We start from the raw sequence: 18391 nt of genomic DNA on the forward strand, positions 1-18391 counted from the left end.
TTGGGGAACTTGTGTAACTCTCTTCCCCAGTGGTCCTGAAATCAATTTGTAATGGAGGTCAGCGAGATTCAAAATCTGGATTGGATGTATGTGTTGATATAGGACAGTGATGGCGAAACTTTTAGAGACTGAGTGCCCAAACTGCAACCTAAAACCCACTTATTTATTGCAAAGTGCCAACATGGCAAATTAACCTGAATACTGAGGTTGTAGTTTAGAAAATACAACTCATACATTAACATCTTTTACTGACTATTACTTGTAACCCGTAATGAACTTTTCCTCTAGAACAGGAGTGCCCAAACCCTGGCCCTGGGGTCACTTGCCCGGCCCTGGGGTCACTCAAGGACTTCCAATCTGACCCGCAGGGGGGCCCCAGTCTCCAATAAGCCTCTGGCCCTCCGTAGACTTGCTGGAACCCATGCTGGCCTGACACAACTGCTCTCAGTATGACGGACAACTCTTCAAACTCTTGTGTAAGCTGTGGGATGAAGGCTCCCTCCACTGCTTGCTGTTTACGTCTGTGATGCAGCAGCAGCAGAGAAGGAAAGGCCAGGCTTGCTTTGTGCAAGGCCTTTTACAGGCCTTGAGTTATTGCAAGACCTTCATTCATTCATATAAGTTTCATCTCTAATATATTCATTTATGTAATTTTTTCCCTGGCCCCCGACCCAGTGTCAGAGAGATGATGTGGCCCTCCTGCCAAAACGTTTGGACACCCCCGCTCTAGAAATTTGTCCAATCCCGTCTTAAAGTCATCTAGGCAAGTTGTCATCACTGCTTCCTATGGCAAAGAGTTCCACAGGCTAATTACATGCTGGGTAAAGAAATATTGGCAGGGAGGGGGTGACTACAAGACCTTGCCACTGCTCATTTTCTGAAACAAGGAAAAAAAATTTAAAGCCCCACCCACAGAAGTGGGCTCTAAGGCTGCAATCCCAGCCACTCTTTCCTAGGAGTAAGCCTCATTGACTCTAATGGGGCTTACTTCTGAGTAGACATGCACAGGAGTGGGCTCCAAGGCTGCAATCCCAGCCACTCTTTCCTGGGAGTAAGCCTCATCGACTCTAAAGGGGCTTCTGAGTAGACATGCACACGGTAATGGGGGTTACTTCTGAGTAGACATGCAGGACTTGTCTCTGTCAGCGCTGCTCACCCCCAGCTGCACCTCTGCTGTGGAGGAAAAGTCTCTCCTGGCACTGAGTGGGGAAAGCTTACGGAAAGTTGGGCTGCAAAGGCTGGCAATGGCTTGAGGAGGAGGGCGGCTCAGGATTGGCTGGTGGTCAGCCAATGAAGCGCTCTGAGCAATTCCAACAGAAAAAGCCAGGAGCCTGCTGGATGCTGATTGGCTGAGCTGGCTGGAGACTTGGGGAAGGGAGAAAACAAGGACCTTAAGTCTGCAGAGTGGGAAAAATTCAAAAGGGAAACAAAAGTGTGACATGTGGGGGTGGCAACAGAGTGATGGGAGAGGAGGGCAGTGAACTCAGGGGGCAGAGGGAAGCAGCCTGCCCTCCGAACACATGGAGGCTTGGAAAAAGCCTCTGTTTTCTTTAAAGTGACACTCAGCTTCAGCGCCCCTCTCCAGGCTGCCTGGCTCAGCGCCACATGCCCACAGAGAGGGCACTGAGTGCCCCCTCTGGCACACGTGCCATAGGTTCTCCACCACTGATATAGGTAGAGCAGAAAACAGCCTTGCAATTAAATATATAGCTCCTATTGTTGTCTTTCTTCTGTTGCTTGACTTGGACTTGAAGGACACAATCCAGAGAAGTATTTGGGCCAGTGCAAGTCCCAAGCCCAGGAGGGTTGCAAACATGCTGTAAGACACATTTGCAACTCCTCATGAGCCAGCCTGCGGAGGCTGACACAAGCCTCTGCACTGATGGAGGCACCAGGTCTTGTGTTGGCCAAGCTTGGCCAACGCAAGACTTTGGGGTAGGCAGGGAGGAGGCGCGAGAGAGGTGTTCCAGGGCAGGCAGTGGGTGGCCCTGGGGGCAGGTTGGTGGGGAGATGGAGTTAGGGCTGAGATTCAGCAGTTATGTTGGATCCCAACTGCTGCTCCCAGGGAATTTGGAACAGCTTCAAGCCACTCCGCTCTCCTTGGACTTGTGCCACCTCAGGAGGTGGCGCAAGTACGAGGAGACCCATTGGGGCCAGGGTGCCTTACCCAGGGTGAGCCACTTTGGGCCCCTGTCCTGCGCTGGATACAGCACAAGCCTCTTGGCTTGCCTGTTCCAGTGCAGGATAGGATTGTGCCTAAACTGTGAGGCATAGTAGCAATGGGGAATGTAGTCACTGTCTACAGTCTTTCCACACCAGCCCAGTCTAAGAAGACTCTCTTCTGAATTTTTTTTTTTTTAACCATTGTTCTAGTTACTGGATGTTTGTCCCTCTGGATGTTTAACAGTATTCATGCCAGATGGGATGACAGAAAAAAAACAGGCCAGTGTTTCACAGATGGTCACTAAATACATCAAACTGTTCTGTCAAAATTGTAGTTGTATAGTAATGTGAGATTGTTCTTCTTGTGGACTAAAGGGATTAAAGAGATGTTCAGCCCCTCATTCGTTTGCAAAGGAAGGAACTGATTTATAAACCATCACTCCTCTTTTTCCTGTGAAATCAAAAGGCAGTTGAATCTGTCAGTTTGTTTGAATTATCAAGAAAAGTGTGCCTATATTAGTAGTAGAACAACTGCCATCACATATGAACTTGTTGACAATTCTGCTTTCTCCTGAGGCCTGCACAATTTTCCTGTTTATGCTTCTCCCACTGTTCTGCAGTGCGTTGTGTCTGACAGACTCCATAGGTGGATGTCCACTTGTCAGCTCCCTCAAGCTGGGAAGTTAGCATCTATACCTCTGGGCTGCTACATCGTTGTCATCAAAAATCCAATAGGACTCCAACAGTTCACAGCATAATCCTATTTGATTGCAATAATAAGTGTTCCATAGTTGATTTCTTTGTCTGTGGGCCTTTTTTCCTGTACAAAAACCAATTTAAGGAGGGGATAGTGACATAATAAACATTTCCCCTGTTGTGTTACATAGAATGAGTACCTATGGGAAAAATACAACTTCCAGCAGATTATAAATAGAAGAAGCAGCTGAAGGAACATACTGAATATGAGGTTCCTGTTCAGGAAATCAGATTAAACGGTTGGCTGTTTTGCTGGGATCTTCAAAGCTAATACTAAAGATACTAAGGGTGCAATCCTATCTTGCACTGGAACAAGCAAGCCAAGAGTCTTGTGCTGTATCTAGCGCAGAGTAGGGACCAGAATCAGCTCAGCCAGAGGCAAGGGGAAACTCTTCCCCTTATCTCTGGGTAAGGAGACCCCATTGGGGCCAGGGCACCTAGAACTTGTGCCACCTCCTGAGGTGGCACAAGTCTGAGGAGAGCGGAGCAGCTTCTAGCTGCTCCAAACTCCCCGGGAAGGGGGTTGGGATTCAGCATAAGTACTGGATCCCTGCCTCGCCTCCCACTCCCCGTCTGCTCCCAGGGCCACCCACCTCCTGCCCTCCCCACACCCAGCAGGGCCAACATAAGTCTCTCTCCCTTTGTCGGCATGGAGGCTTCTGCCAGCCTCTGCAGGCCAGCTTGTTTCTGCCTTATGGCACATTTGTGACCCTCCTTGGCCGGCACAAGGGGCTTGCACCGGCCCAAGTGCAGCTCAGGATTGCACTGCACATCATATGCCTCCAGTCTGAGTTGACTGGTTACTGTTTTCACTGGCATGGGTTCAAATCTTTGTTGTATTTTACAACTGCCTTTTCATAATTGGTTGGGAAATAATCAAGTATAAAGGCTGCTCTATGGAGATACAAACTGAATTTCAATGCAGGATCATTTAGTGATAGCCTTCCCCCTGAATATAATGAGCAACAATTAATAGCACTAATTTGTTCTTCTGCCGTGGACAAAGGACTATGTGCCCAATCCTATCCAACTTTCCAGTGCTAATGCAGCCATGCCAACAGGGTGTGCACTGCATCCTGTAGTGGGGAGGCAGTCACAGAGGCCTCCTCAAGGTAAGAGTGTTCCCTTATCTCGGGGCTGCACTGTGGCTGCATCTTTGCTGGAAAGTTGGATAGGATTGGGCCCTAAGGGGTTTTAGAGGTAACCTACCTCTGAATGTCAGATGCAAGGGAATGGCAACAGGTATCTTGTTGTCTTGTGTGCTCCCAGAGGCATCTGGTGGGTCACAGAAAGCTGAACTAGATGGGCCCGATGGGCTTGATGCAGCAGGGCTCTTCTTATGTTCTGAATATAGCAAATAAATATAATTATGAAGGTAAGATTTTTCTCACATTTTCTAGAGATAGATTGTAATCAGTGTGTAAAAAATTGATCAAAACTGGGTAATATTTAACAGAGTGATTATGAGTAACAAAAAGTCTTCAACAATGCAAATTGAAGAAAATATTGGTGCTTTCTGTCTAGATGCTCTGCTCCTGTAACTCATGCAGAATGAAATAAACTGTCAACCTGATTTCATGCCAGAAGCTCAGTCTGTACCTAAAGTTGCTATTTATTTTTCTTAGCACTTCTTTGGAAAGGCTGATAGTAGAGTCAAGCATTAAAAAATGGAAATGGCCAATGGAGAGAATTCAAACCAGAAAAATAGTATACACAGTACACCTTTCAATCTGACTTTGCTGAATTGCACTCTGATCTCATTCTCAAATGGTCAGCTGTTAGAAACCAGCATGGGTGATTGTGGAACGAAAACCACGTCAGATAATCTTGCCTAGTAGGCTCACTTGCAATCTCTGAACATGAAGGATCTGCAAAATGATTAGTGCTAGAATAACATTGTACAGATGCCAAGTGAAACAAATGACATACATTAAAAACGAACAAACGGCACTTGAGTGTCTACACAAAAACAAGTTGTAGCTTTATTGTTATACAGCCACACGTCATAACCATTTCCTCAATCCATAGCAATTTTCTTAAATCCATATGCTTTTATACCCATGTTTCAAACCAAAAATCAATACAAACATCTCCACAGATCAGAAAAACAATTAGGTATCACCATAACAACAGACTGTCATTAGCTACGAATTTCTGTTGTATCTTAGCAGCTGCTACCACAAATCCAGCAGAGCTTTTGGCATCTTTTTGTCACTGTTTGTCAAAAGAGAGACATTTTGGATGATGATCGGTCAGCAATGAAACCTGGAAATAAGGTGATAATTGCAATAAATCTACTATCATCACAAAATTGGTGCTATCTACATTATTCAGCTGTTATACATCTTTTCCCATCTACCATTATTCCTCTCAAAGTTTTGTCCTTGCGATGGAGAAGTTTTTCTCCTTGAAAGATTTCAGTGAGGAAACAAATGGCCCCTATTTCAATAGGGAGTGAGGAAGTTTATACTTCTCAGCATTGCTCTGTTGTACCTGCTAGACAGAGTGCCGCAGATGCCTTCCTAAGCATCTGTTCTCGTGGCAGGTATATGTTTGAATCAATCTGTGTTGACTTCCAGCTGTGAATTCTAACTGCTGAGATAGCTGTGAACTACTTCTTGTGGTGAGAGTAACTTTCCAAGTGCTGTCAGCAGCATGAAACAAGCAAACAAACCCACACGCACTGCTCAGCATGGCAGCATTTTCACAACCACTGCAGGATATGGGTATGGTGCCCATGATGTGAAGTTCACACATATCAACTCATAACCGTCACTCAGATGGACTTTGGTGATCAAGGCAATAAGCCAGAAGTTCTGAACCTTTTTGCCTCATGCACCCTCAGGGAAACTGTACTGCTCATGCACCCCCCACCCAGTTTATATATTTTATTTCAATTATTATTTCTTTTCCTGAAATTGTATTGAACAAATAAAGTAAAATGTAGAACTTCAAAAAATTACATTAAATTTCAATCATAGAAAAAAATTGTTCATAGAATTGGAAGTGAGAAAAATCCATGAGAAGGCTGCTGCTGTTTCCCCTCAATCAGAAGCTTAATTTGTGGAGCAGTTTTTGATAAAGTCAGGTATGCATCATACCTTACATCCAACCAATGCTGAATCTTGTCTTGATGACAGGTGTATTGAAAATGTCTGTCTGTCTGTCTGTCTGTCTGTCTGTCTCTCTGTGCATATATACACAGAGTGTACACTCACACACAGAGATATATAGATATATATAGATACACACACACACACACACACACACACACACACACACACTTTATAGAGCAAGAGACCTCCTATGTTGCTGACTGTTTCAAACTATTTTCAAAAGATATTTATAAATATTGATGAAAGGCTAAAAACAATAAGAAAATATATTATTGACTTTTATTGACTCATCAGTCAGAGCCAAATTCACTTTTTAAAAAATGATTTCATCTACTCAAAAATGTATATAACAAGGCAAACATTTTTCTTAATTCTGGGAATACCACTTAGAGGTACAGGCCCAAAAGCTTAAAAACTCCTCAAATAAGCAATAGGCAGGGAGCAAAAAATACATACTTTATGAAGTATATGTACTTTTAGGTACACTAATGTACATGGTGACTACTTCTAAAGGTTACAGCAAGGAGAATGATCAATCAGTGTGCAGAGACTATTTTCTATGGTACAGAACTATGAAAGTCTCAAAGAAATGTGAAGCCCTTTTGCATCTCTCATCCCCACTCTTTTGACACTTTCAGGCTCAGGTGACAGGATTACTTTCCTCCCATGAAGCAGGTGTTCACCTCAAGGATTGGGGTTAAAACTAGCGGTGCTCAAAACTTCGCTCAATATATTGTGCACTCCTGCACTTTGGGATCTCACTTTTGCCGTTGGTTTACACTCTTTTTTCAGTGATGTGAAAGCAGAGACATTTACATCTACTTGTAGGCCTGCTTCTGATGGAGGGCTCTTTTTCTTGCTGTTTTGTTTTATGCTTCCTGAAACCAGCAAGTGTTTGTGGGGCAAAACCTTCATTTTCTTTGGAAAGCAGCCACCTGGGAAATTGCATAACAGCCAGTAGAAAGTGCACGCACTTCTCTTAAGACGAAATGGCCAATGGCAATGTGAACAGTACAAAGTGCAAATGGGGAAACGCCACTGCTTTTATGCATGGGCCTTCTTGCACGCCAGGATACTGACTCACCACCATATGTTTCAGCTGAACACTTAAAACTGATGCAAGGTGACAGAATGAAAACGCAGGTGCTTTTCCCCATTTCCATTTCTGTTTGTAGGAGGCTCCAGGGCTTGATTTTTGGAGGGTGAGGATGCCTACCTAACTCAACAACTTTGCACTTACATGGCACTGGATGTTTCTCCCTGCCGCAAAGCCATACTGAGGCCAGTACTGTACCATTGCAGCCAGTCTTGGTCACTTGGAGTAACGCAGCCTGCTTCAGAAGAAGCATCACTCCGAGTGACTCAGAAGTAACTGCGGTGACATCATCATATTACCACAAATAGTTCCGGGGCAGAGGGGGTGGCAGGCTGAATCGGCATGTCCCTGGATGGCATGACAGTCAGCTACGTGGTGGGCTGATAACGGAAGAGACATTCGGTAGGCCTGTTTCCTCTAGCTAGTAGGTGTTAACATATGCCTAACTACCTCCTTCCAGCTAGGTTATGTAGAAACATTTAGGCACATAACTTATCTGTTGTTCTTTCTTGCCCAGGTAGTGTCTTGAAATGCAAAGGATGTCAGTCTGAACTAGAAGCTTGATTCCCCCCCCCCCCCAATACTTATCACAGGACCTAAAAAAAATCAGTTAGTGATGAGGAATTTTTACCATTCCTACAAGTTTGTTTTTGACATCTTGGTGATGAGCCTTCCCGATATTTGCACTCCTCTGAATCCCACATACATAACACCTAGGGAAGGTAAATCATTATTATTTTAATCAGGCCTGCTGTGGAGAAAATCTTTATTGCTCTGTATAAACAGCATAGAAAAATTATTTTTTATCGTAATGTTTGAGTTCCAGCACTATGACTTATTTTTCCCCCTTTTCCTTCTATATATTACTATTGATTTACAGATAAACTTCTGAGATGGAAATGGATTTTGTTGTAGATGAAACTGTTTCGGGCCCAAACGCACACATTTTACCACTTCCAAGAACCCGGACATAATTATCACATCTTGCACTGCACTGAATTCAGAAGTAAGTCCCTTCGAGTTCGGTAGGACTTACTCTGAGGGAGGTGTGCATAAGACTGTGGTTGAGATACGTTATTTCTAAGCTAGTGAATTAACCTCTGGGCATAATCATGAAATGATGATGGTGGGCCCATGTTGTGAAAGCGCCATAAGGTATTTTTGTGTCACTGGGAGAGGAGGGAGGCTGACACACAGATGTGCGCCAGCCTCCGGATGCTGGTTCAAGCCCTGTTGGGCGGATGGTAAGCCTGCTCCAGCCGAGTCAGGCTGGCCCTGGGGCATGGGGAAGGTGGAGAGGAGGTGTTTGGGGGCAGGGGGAATGTGGGCAGCAGGCGGGCCCATGGGCAGGGGGGTGGGGCCAGTATCTGGCACTTGTGCTGGATTCTAATCCCAGTCCTGGGCAGCCTGGGGCAGCTCTGGATTGCTCAGATCTGTGCCACCTCTTGAGGTGGTGCAGATCCTAGTGGCCCCAATGGGGCTGCTGCAGTGTGACACAGGGTAAGGGGAAATTATTCCCCTTGCCCTAGACTGAGCTGCTTTCAGCCCCAACCCTGCCGGCCGGCCTGCCTGCTCCAGGGCAGGTCAGGATTGGACTGCCTGGTATTTTGGCTCTAATCTAGCTCTAGTTACACAAGAACTCGTGACTCTACCAGAAAAGTACTAACCAAAGATGCTTCCAGCCTGGATCAGCATATGCATTGTGATATAGATACTGCTGATGTACATTCAGAGCCACATGTGCACCTGCACCAGCTGTGAACACAAAAGCTTGCTAAATCTCTTATGGAAAGATCTCTTAGGGCATAATCCTAAGCTTCAGTAACACCTGCACAGTGACTTCTTCACCAGCCTAGGGGCTTGCAAAAGCACCATAAAGTGTTCCATGGTTTCTGGTGAGCAAGCAGCGCAGGTGGGAAGGCCTGTGCCACCCCACCAGTGCTGGATCCAAAAGGAGCACCTCATGAAGCAGGTAAGCACCTGCTGGGTGGCATAGGGGCTGGTGAAGGGCAGGGGAAGTGTGAACAGGAGATCTAATGGGGTGGGGGAGGGCAGAGACAGGGGCAGATTGGGCCTAGGGGGGTGAGATTGGCAGCACTGGCACATGCCAAATCCTATTCCCTCTCCTGGGTCTGAAAGTCTGACATGGAGCTTCTTGGACTTGCACTGGCCATTTGGCAGGAGCACATAAGTAGCCTCATTGAGTAAACTGGGGCTTCGCATGAGGTAAGGGATCTCAAGGAGATCTCCAGTCTACTCCTTCCCAGCACTGCATACAGCATCGGCCTAGTGGCCCCGCTGCACTGATTAGGATTGGGCTGCCCATGAAACCGGGTGTATTTGTTTATAACATTAATGAGCAGTGGCCAAAAGACCATCTGTGGGCCTCGTCTAGCTCCTTCCCTAAATGGTTTTCCAAGGTACACTGTCCAGCATCCCTCCCAGTGACACAGGCGATGCTTTCTAAGGCAGATAGGACCATGTGTCCTGTAATTCTGCAGTGGCTTTTGATCCAGAAGTGACCAGATGTCACAGATTTCTGCATTGTCACACTCCTTTCAATGACAAAGGAAATGGGATGCCCTGGACATTTTGGCAATATTGTGGAGGACTCTGTCACTGCCTTCTCCATTTGTGCTTTGATAACGTTTCAGCCCAGAGGATACAGACCTTGCTAGTCAAAGTGCACAGGGAGGAGGAACATGAACAGTGATGTCATGATCAGGAATGTCCAGCCCCCAAGTATCTTGGCTGGGGGTTTTGGTCCCTTGTGTGCATCTCTGAACTTCTTACAGCCTTAAAAGCCAGATTTTTGGGGGGGGGGGGGGCTGCTGCACAGCTTCCACTGATTTGTGATTACTGTCCGGTTGTTAGATGAAAAACAATGAAATGTTCATGGGCTATACAGAGGTGCCTTGCATAACGAAATTAATCCGTTCCGCGAATCCTTTCGTTATGCGAAATTTTCGTTGCGCGAATCACGTTTTCCCATAGGAATGCATTGAAATCTAATTAATGCGTTCCTATGGGCAAAAAAGGTCAAAACGAAGTCAAATTTGGTTTACAAAGTGTTTATTATGTGCTCTTTAAAGGCATACATACTGCACAGAGGATTTCTAAAATTTGAAGCATACACGAAATTTTTAATTTTTAAAAAATTCATTATGTGAAGCACGGACCTAAAAAATTTTTCGTTATGCGAAGCAAGGCCAGAAATTTTTGTTATGCAAGTTACCAAACTCAATCGAAAAACTCTTTCGTTATGCGAGTTTTTCGCTGCGCGGGGCATTCGTTATGCGAGGCACCACTGTACTTAGCTTGCCAACTAATGGTTCCCCCTCATTCAGCATGCAAATGTTGATATGAATGCTGACACTCAAGAGGAAACAGCCTTATGAGTCAGACTATTTGTCCAGCTACTGTTGTTAAAACTGACTGGGCAGCTGCTTCAGGGAGTCACATAGGAATTTTTCTCTGCTCTTCCTGGAGATGCCAGGGTTAAACCTAGCACACCCTGCATGTGCTCTACCCCTGAGCTATAGTCACTCCCAAACTTTTTGCTCAGTCCCAATACACGTATGTATATATATGGCATGGTACCATGTCAGGATGCTACAGGGAACTGGAGGTCTGTGTATGTCTCCCATATGTCCCAACTCAGCCTATTCCCTCTAGTTCAGTGGTTCTCAAACTTACCCACCCTGTAACCCTCCTTCAGTGCAGAGTCTGGCAACCCGGAATTTTGGCAGTGTTGTGATGACATCATCACGTCACTGCCAAAACTTCCAGGTTGCCAAGCTCTCAAAATTTTTTATGCAAAAAGCCTGCTGCCTGAGACTCTGCACGGCAGTCTTGCTCATTCCAGGCTTCACTGCGTGTTCACATTGACACGAATATTTTTGCCAGTGAGAACGTGACATGACAAGGTCTGGAACAGGCCGAAGACCACTGCACATGTAAATAAAAGTGAAGGCTTTGTGACCCAGAAGTTTTGGTGTGGTGGCAGGTGGCATTACACAACCCACTAAAAATCAGGTCACAACCCACTTGTGAAATGCTGCTCTAGTTCATAGGAGCTCCATAATTCATAGGAGCTCAGAGCTTGCCAGAACCATTGCCTTTGAAATCTTGTAAACCAAAGAGCTTGCTCTTTATCCATGTGAAATACACAGTAATGATTTGATAATACAGTTGAATTAGGTTAGTCTAGAAAGCATGTAAGTATACACTTATACCGAAAGAGAAATCACAAGTAATTTTATAAACCATTATATGCTTCAAATAAGCATTTCTAGGATTATAGCAAATTATTGTTAGAATTAATTCTGTCTTTGCAGTGATTACAGAAGAACACAGTCAACCTTTCAGTGCTCCTGTTTCTGAAGTATTAAACTCAGAACAAACACATTTCAGAATAAATAATATTAAACACGGGGTGGGGGGGGAGGCATATCTGGGCTTAGGTGGCCCTGCCACAGAATTTTATGTTTAACATGTTGAAATTATATAATATTATATAATATTATATATTATCCTTAATAGCATGAAAACTGAGCTTGTTTGAAACCACCATGTTAACAACCATTGGAATTTGCTAATAGAGTGAGGGGAGGGAGAAGCACATAGAATGATTACATAAAAAGTCTCAAATGGGTTCGTTCTTATTAAAGCTCCTGAACACATTAGCTTTCAAAAGGAGGTTCTCTTTTTTGCTCACCTCTGCAAGTACCTCAGAAGAAAGGGGGCAATGCATCTGCATCCTATGAAGCCAAAAGTAAAACTTATGTTGACTTAAATGGATTGAGATTGCATCCAGAAGCCTCCGTTACTGAGCTCTCATTATTTTTGCAAAACATACTGCGTTACTGTTGCTCATATATTAGGAACTTATTATAAATAATTGAATCAAACTGCCGCCATCAAAGCCAAGGAACAAAGAGTATGTAGTAATATAGTACAGCAGCTTGCTTCTTTAAAAGCATTCACTTGCTTGCAATACTGTTTCACAGAGGACTTATAATTTGATAGTTGAGCTACCAGTTTGCCAAAAATTACCCTTTCCCCCCTATTTTTTGCCCTTTCTCTTTGGCAAACAGGCAAAATATTAACATTGAGCTATTTATGGGTGGTTACAGGGCTCTTTCTTTCACTGCTGAGCTCTGCGGCTTTACAGCTGAACTTTGTGCCTTTACTAGAACCCCCACACACACATACACACCCCAAGCAGACTTTTCAAGGACTGGCAATCTTCTCACCATCACCAACCCCACTTCAGAAGGCTCAGGGTTTTTTTTTTTTTTGGTTTTTTTTAATTTTTTAAATATTTTTCAAAAACAAATATAAACAAACACACAACACACACAAAAACCAAAAAACATAACACTTACACAAAAGAGGGTGCAGGAAATCATATATTATCATATATCGCTAAAACTAATAAATCATTATATATCTTTATCAATTTCCTCTTCTAAATTTATCTCTTAATATCATTTTTCATTCATCATTCATTTATCATATCATATCAAATTATATATATAATACAATCATCTAAATGCCCTATCATATATTTCTAAAACTTCATTTTCAGCCAAGCATTAAAAGGTTTCCATTGCTCAATTTTTGTCGGTTTTTGTTGGTGATCCAAAATTTCTGAAAGTCTGTCCATTTCCACTACATTCATTATTTTCTCTTTCTCTTCTTCCTCACTCTCCATGGAACATATCTCAAAATTTTAACTTTATTGTCATCCGCTATCCATTCCTTTTCTTGTGAGGCCTTCAGTAATTTATCTCTGTAAAAGATTCTGATGAATTTCACATAAGTTTCTCTTGGTAATTCGTGTTTTCTCAGATAAAAAGTGCTCACTCTTCTCACTGGATCCAGTTTTTTAAATATCTCCTCCATCGATGTATCAATCCCTTCTAATATTAATCTGGCAATCTGTTGTGACATATCTTCTCCTTTCTCTTCTGGTATATTTTGTATCCTCACCACTCGAGCTGCACTATCCATTTGACTTTCCATTAACATTGTCTCTGCATTATGCTGATTTTCTTCTGTCTCTGATATTTTATTTTGATCTTTTCTTATAAGTTCATCCACGCTGGCTTGGGTCTGTACAGATTGGTTTATTTGTTGCTGTACCATTGCCAACAGTTTTTCCATATTATCTTGCATAGTCTGTTTCCAGTCTTTCCCTTTCAATTCCTCTTGTATTAATTTTCCAAGTCCCATCTCCAATGCTGGCAAGCTTCGAACTTTTGCTGTTTTAGCCACCATCTTTGTTAATGTTCTTTAAGACCACTAGATGTCCTCAGTGTATTATCTTCCTTGCTCCACTTATAAACACAAATCCAGTTCTTGCAATGTCTTTATAAATCCAGAAGATGTCACTGGTACACTGTTCTTGTTTTATTTTTGTTTCTTATCTACTGTGTTTATACTTGTAGCCTTGGCAACCGCATTCCTTAATCCGCAAGAATGTCAAAACATCCACCCGCACTCCCAAACGATAGTAGCAAACCAAGGCAATAAACGCTCCAATGCACAAACTTTATCCAAGGACAGGTAATTTATAATCCACCGAAATTCAAAATTGTAAAGTTGTAATTATATTTTCAGATAACCATAACAAGCTTGGTAAATCTCTTCTACGATTTCTCTTCATACCAATAGACAGCTGGGGGGGAACCTTCCCCCCCCTCTTCTCACAGCAAGAAAACAAATCAGGCAATCAATTATTCAGTCCACGCCAGGCATACACAAACAGAGTAACACTTACTCAAGTCTTTCAACGTCTTTCCCTGCAGGGGCCTTCAGCTTGGTTCAAAATGAATTCTTCACCATTGCTGCCAAGACGGCGGAATCTCTGGGAAAGGACCCCTGGCCAGGCTTTACCTCCTCTGGAATCATGCCATCACACAGAGAAGTTTGTCTCTCCTGACAAACAATCCTCGGATCTCCTCGGAGCCGCAGTTTTTGGGAAAAAACAGAGTGCCTTTCAAGAGCCCGAGAGAGGCATGTCTGCTCAGTGCTGGTTGGGCCCACCCCCACCCCCCCGAAGGCTCAGGTTTTTGAATGCATCTGAACTGGCAAATCTAATTATTAATGAAATTGAGAGAGATCTTTATAGAGTGACTCTTTGTCTTGACTCTGTTCTAATAGCATGTAAAATGAATGAACAGAACCATTGTCAGCTAAGATAAAGACCAGAGTATTAGATTAGCAAACCTGATTATGTGCTTTCTGAGCTGATCTCTTAGAGTAGAGGCTTGCACTTTGGGAATACCTCTGAAAATATATGAGCACATTTTGATCTACTAGTCTTATTATTTTCCAGCATATAGTAATTTATCAGAAACCCATATAAAAATGAAGTCCAGTTAATCAATCCACACAATGAGCGTGTCCCTTGCAATTCTTTGTTAACTTTTCCGCCTTTGCATAAATTCATAATTGTCATTACAAAATATCAAGCCGGAATCACATAACAAATAGCTATGGATTTGTAATTAAACCTAATAAAACCGATGCTGAAACATTAAAAAGCAGGGAACTAAAATCAAATTAAAACTTATTATGAGAAATACAATACTGAGGGGTTTTTTTTGTGGTTTTTTTGCACAGAAAGCAACATATTCCAGTTTGTAACAAAACACATTATTAATGGGTTGGCTAATGTAAATGAAGGTATGACTCAATGAGCCAGAGTAAATAGCTAGTGGCAAGAAAGAACAATGAAGTGTGGGGAAGAGTCACAAGCAGAACACTTATCTCCTATTATAATCACAGCCAGGTTGCAATTATTTCCCAGTGTGCATGTGATGTCACTTGCTTGTAAGTAGATATTAATTTTTACCACCTGTGGGGCATTTTGTATTACTTTAGTTAATTTTAGTGAGATGATGGTTGTGCATTACGGAATAACTTCCCTCACTATTATAGTAATCACTGCAAGTGCCCTAATGAGAGAAAGTAGGCTTGTAGGAAGTTGATTATAAGAGTAAACCATTTGTATAATGGCTGTAGGAAGTGGAAGGGATGGCCCTAACTGTGTCAGGAGAAGGGCTGTCCCTGGAGCTATATAAGAAGACCAATTCAGGCATCATGCAAAACCATGGTTTAATCCTGGTTCCTTGCCATGGCTCCCAGGGGCTGCATTCCACCTCCTTTTTGCAAGCAAAAGAAGGAAGGCTTCTATTTCTGTTCTGACTTAGAACAAACAGAGCTTGCAAACAAGCCAAGGCTTTCCAAGTTTGAACATCTTGGAAAATAGAAAGGAGAATATTTTGGAGAATAAAAAGACGTTCACTTGTCACCTGAATGATGAAAGTATTAATACCAATTGAACTTGCTTGGAGAAGGTGCTGTATAACGGAGGATGGCCTTTGAATCAGTCCTCTGCAATTGCCACCCATTGTCCTTGAGGATGGGAGGGGGGGTCATAATATAGTGGGAGAACACATGCTTTATATGCTGAAGGTCCCAGATTCAATCCAGGGAAGGCAGGGAAAGACCTTCATCTGAAACCAGGAATGCCACTGCTGATCATTGTAGACAATTCTGAGGTAGACGGAGCAATGGTTTGGTTCAATATAAGACATCTTCATTTGTTCACTTCTGAACGAAGGGGCATTCCAAGGAAGATGTCCAGCACAGGACTTAAACTGCAGGTGGTCATATAGGCAGACTTATTCAGATCTCTCAGAGGGTTTAAGCTGAAAGGAGATGTGCATGAATAAGGCATCAAGGAATCTATATAACCCCTTAGGAATTCACAGTGAGGATCATTACCCAGTCCCCAGGCATCATCCCTGAGTAGTTTAATCCCTGCATTTGAATATAATTGAAATGGATTTCCAGTAAATTGAAGTCACTGTCAGATGAACTTCCGTTTTAAAGCTGTTAATCCGTTGGGTTCTTTTTGATTCCAGTATTTGATTAGATTAGGGACGCAATCTAAACTGCACCCTGGCACAAGTCCCTTGTGCTGGCCCAGGAGTGTTGAAAAAGTGCTATCAAGCACATTTCTGCCACTCTGGGAGAAGAAAGGCCAGCACTGGCCTTTCCGTGCACTGGCCTCCCTGACCTGACACAAGCTCTGGGGACGGTGAGTTTCATTGGCCAAGCTTAGCCAGGGCAGAAGTCGGAAGGGAGGGGCGGGGAGGGCAGGGAGCAGGCATTTCCGGACATGGGTGGGCAGGGAGCGGGAGGTGGGGCCAAGATCCGGCAGTTATGCCAGATCCTAACCCTGTTCCCAGGCAGTCCCGGGCTGCTCGGATTTGCACCACCTCCTGAGGTGGTAAGGTTTCCCCTTACCCCTGCCTGAGACTCTAGGTGCCTGAAACTTGTGCTGGATGCAGCTCAGACCCGCCTGTTCCAACAGAAGTTGGGATTGGGCTGTCAGGCAGCCAGTAACCAAACTTACCATGATCATAGTGCCCATCTTCCATGGAAAGTTAATATCGAGGAGTCAGGTTTCCCTCCAATTTGCACTTTTTAAAAAGCTTGGGTGTGATGTCACTTCTGGTTGTGACATCACTTCCAGGGCATCATTTTGAGCTCCACACTGGGCTACATGTTTATTAGCTGATCTCAGGCAAATACTCCAACCTGGGGGCTAAGCTTTTTGGTGAAGAAAAGAAAAAGAACTGTGATATTTCACTATGTAGTGACTGAAATTAACCTGTTAGAGCAATTTCAGAGGACTGCGAGGTGGGGAGAAGGTTCAAAGAAGAAAGCAACAGACTTCTGAATCCAAGAGTTTGTTGTCTGTATAACATGTGTACTATAAGCAGGTCCGAAGCGGAGTGAAGCAGGGCTGTGTTCTTGCACCAACCTTGTTTGGGATTTTCTTCGCTGTCCTGCTGAAGCAGGCCTTTGAAACTGCAACAGAAGGCATCTATCTCTGGACCAGATCAGACGGAAAGCTCTTCAACCTCTCCAGACTGAGAGCAAAATCCAAAGTCCAGCTGAAATGTCTGCGTGACTTCCTCTTTGCCGACGATGCAGCTGTCACTACCCACTCTGCCAAAGATCTCCAGCAGCTCATGGATCGTTTTAGCAAGGCCTGCCAAGATTTTGGTCTGACAATCAGCCTGAAGAAAACACAGGTCATGGTTCAGGATGTGGACTCACCTCCCTGCATTACAATCTCTAAGCATGAACTGGAGGTTGTCCATGACTTTGTGTACCTTGGCTCAACGATCTCCGACACACATTCTCTCGATACCGAGCTAAACAAGCGCATCGGTAAAGCAGCTACCACGTTTTCCAGACTCACAAAGAGAGTCTGGTCCAACAAGAAGCTGACGGAACATACCAAGATCCAGGTCTACAGAGCTTGCGTCCTGAGTACACTTCTGTACTGCAGCGAGTCATGGACTCTTCGCTCACAACAGGAGAGGAAACTGAGCGCTTTCCACATGCGCTGCCTCCGACGCATCCTCGGCATCACCTGGCAGGACAAAGTTCCAAACAACACAGTCCTGGAACGTGCTGGAATCCCTAGCATGTATTCACTGCTGAAACAGAGACGCCTGCGTTGGCTTGGTCATGTCGTGAGAATGGATGATGGCCGGATCCCAAAGGATCTCCTCTATGGAGAACTCGTGCAAGGAAAGCGCCCTACAGGTAGACCACAGCTGCGATACAAGGACATCTGCAAGAGGGATCTGAAGGCCTTAGGGATGGACCTCAACAAGTGGGAAACCCTGGCCTCTGAGCGGCCCGCTTGGAGGCAGGCTGTGCAGCATGGCCTTTCCCAGTTTGAAGAGACACTTTGCCAACAGTCTGAGGCTAAGAGGCAAAGAAGGAAGGCCCATAGCCAGGGAGACAGACCAGGGACAGACTGCACTTGCTCCCGGTGTGGAAGGGATTGTCACTCCCGGATTGGCCTTTTCAGCCACACTAGACGCTGTGCCAGAACCACCTTTCAGAGCGCGATACCATAGTCTTTCGAGACTGAAGGTTGCCAATACAATACAATAAGCAGGTAAAAAAGTAAGACATGTAGGTGATTGTCAAAATGCTATACCAACACTGAGAAAGAGAAAACTTACAATCATGTAAGGAAAATTTAAATTAACAAACTGAGTATTAAAAACTGGAGCACTTAGGGATGTCTGAAAACATTATGGGGAGAACTGTGGGAGCCCCCCCTCCCCTTATCTATGGGCTTGACATGACGCCTGACGTTCAGCCATTAATGTGCTTGTGTTTAGAATGCCTTAGGAGGTGGCCAGGAGGAAAGCAATTT

Source organism: Tiliqua scincoides, chromosome 2 (assembly GCF_035046505.1).
Source record: "Tiliqua scincoides isolate rTilSci1 chromosome 2, rTilSci1.hap2, whole genome shotgun sequence".
In the NCBI taxonomy this organism is placed as follows: Eukaryota; Metazoa; Chordata; class Lepidosauria; order Squamata; family Scincidae; genus Tiliqua; species Tiliqua scincoides.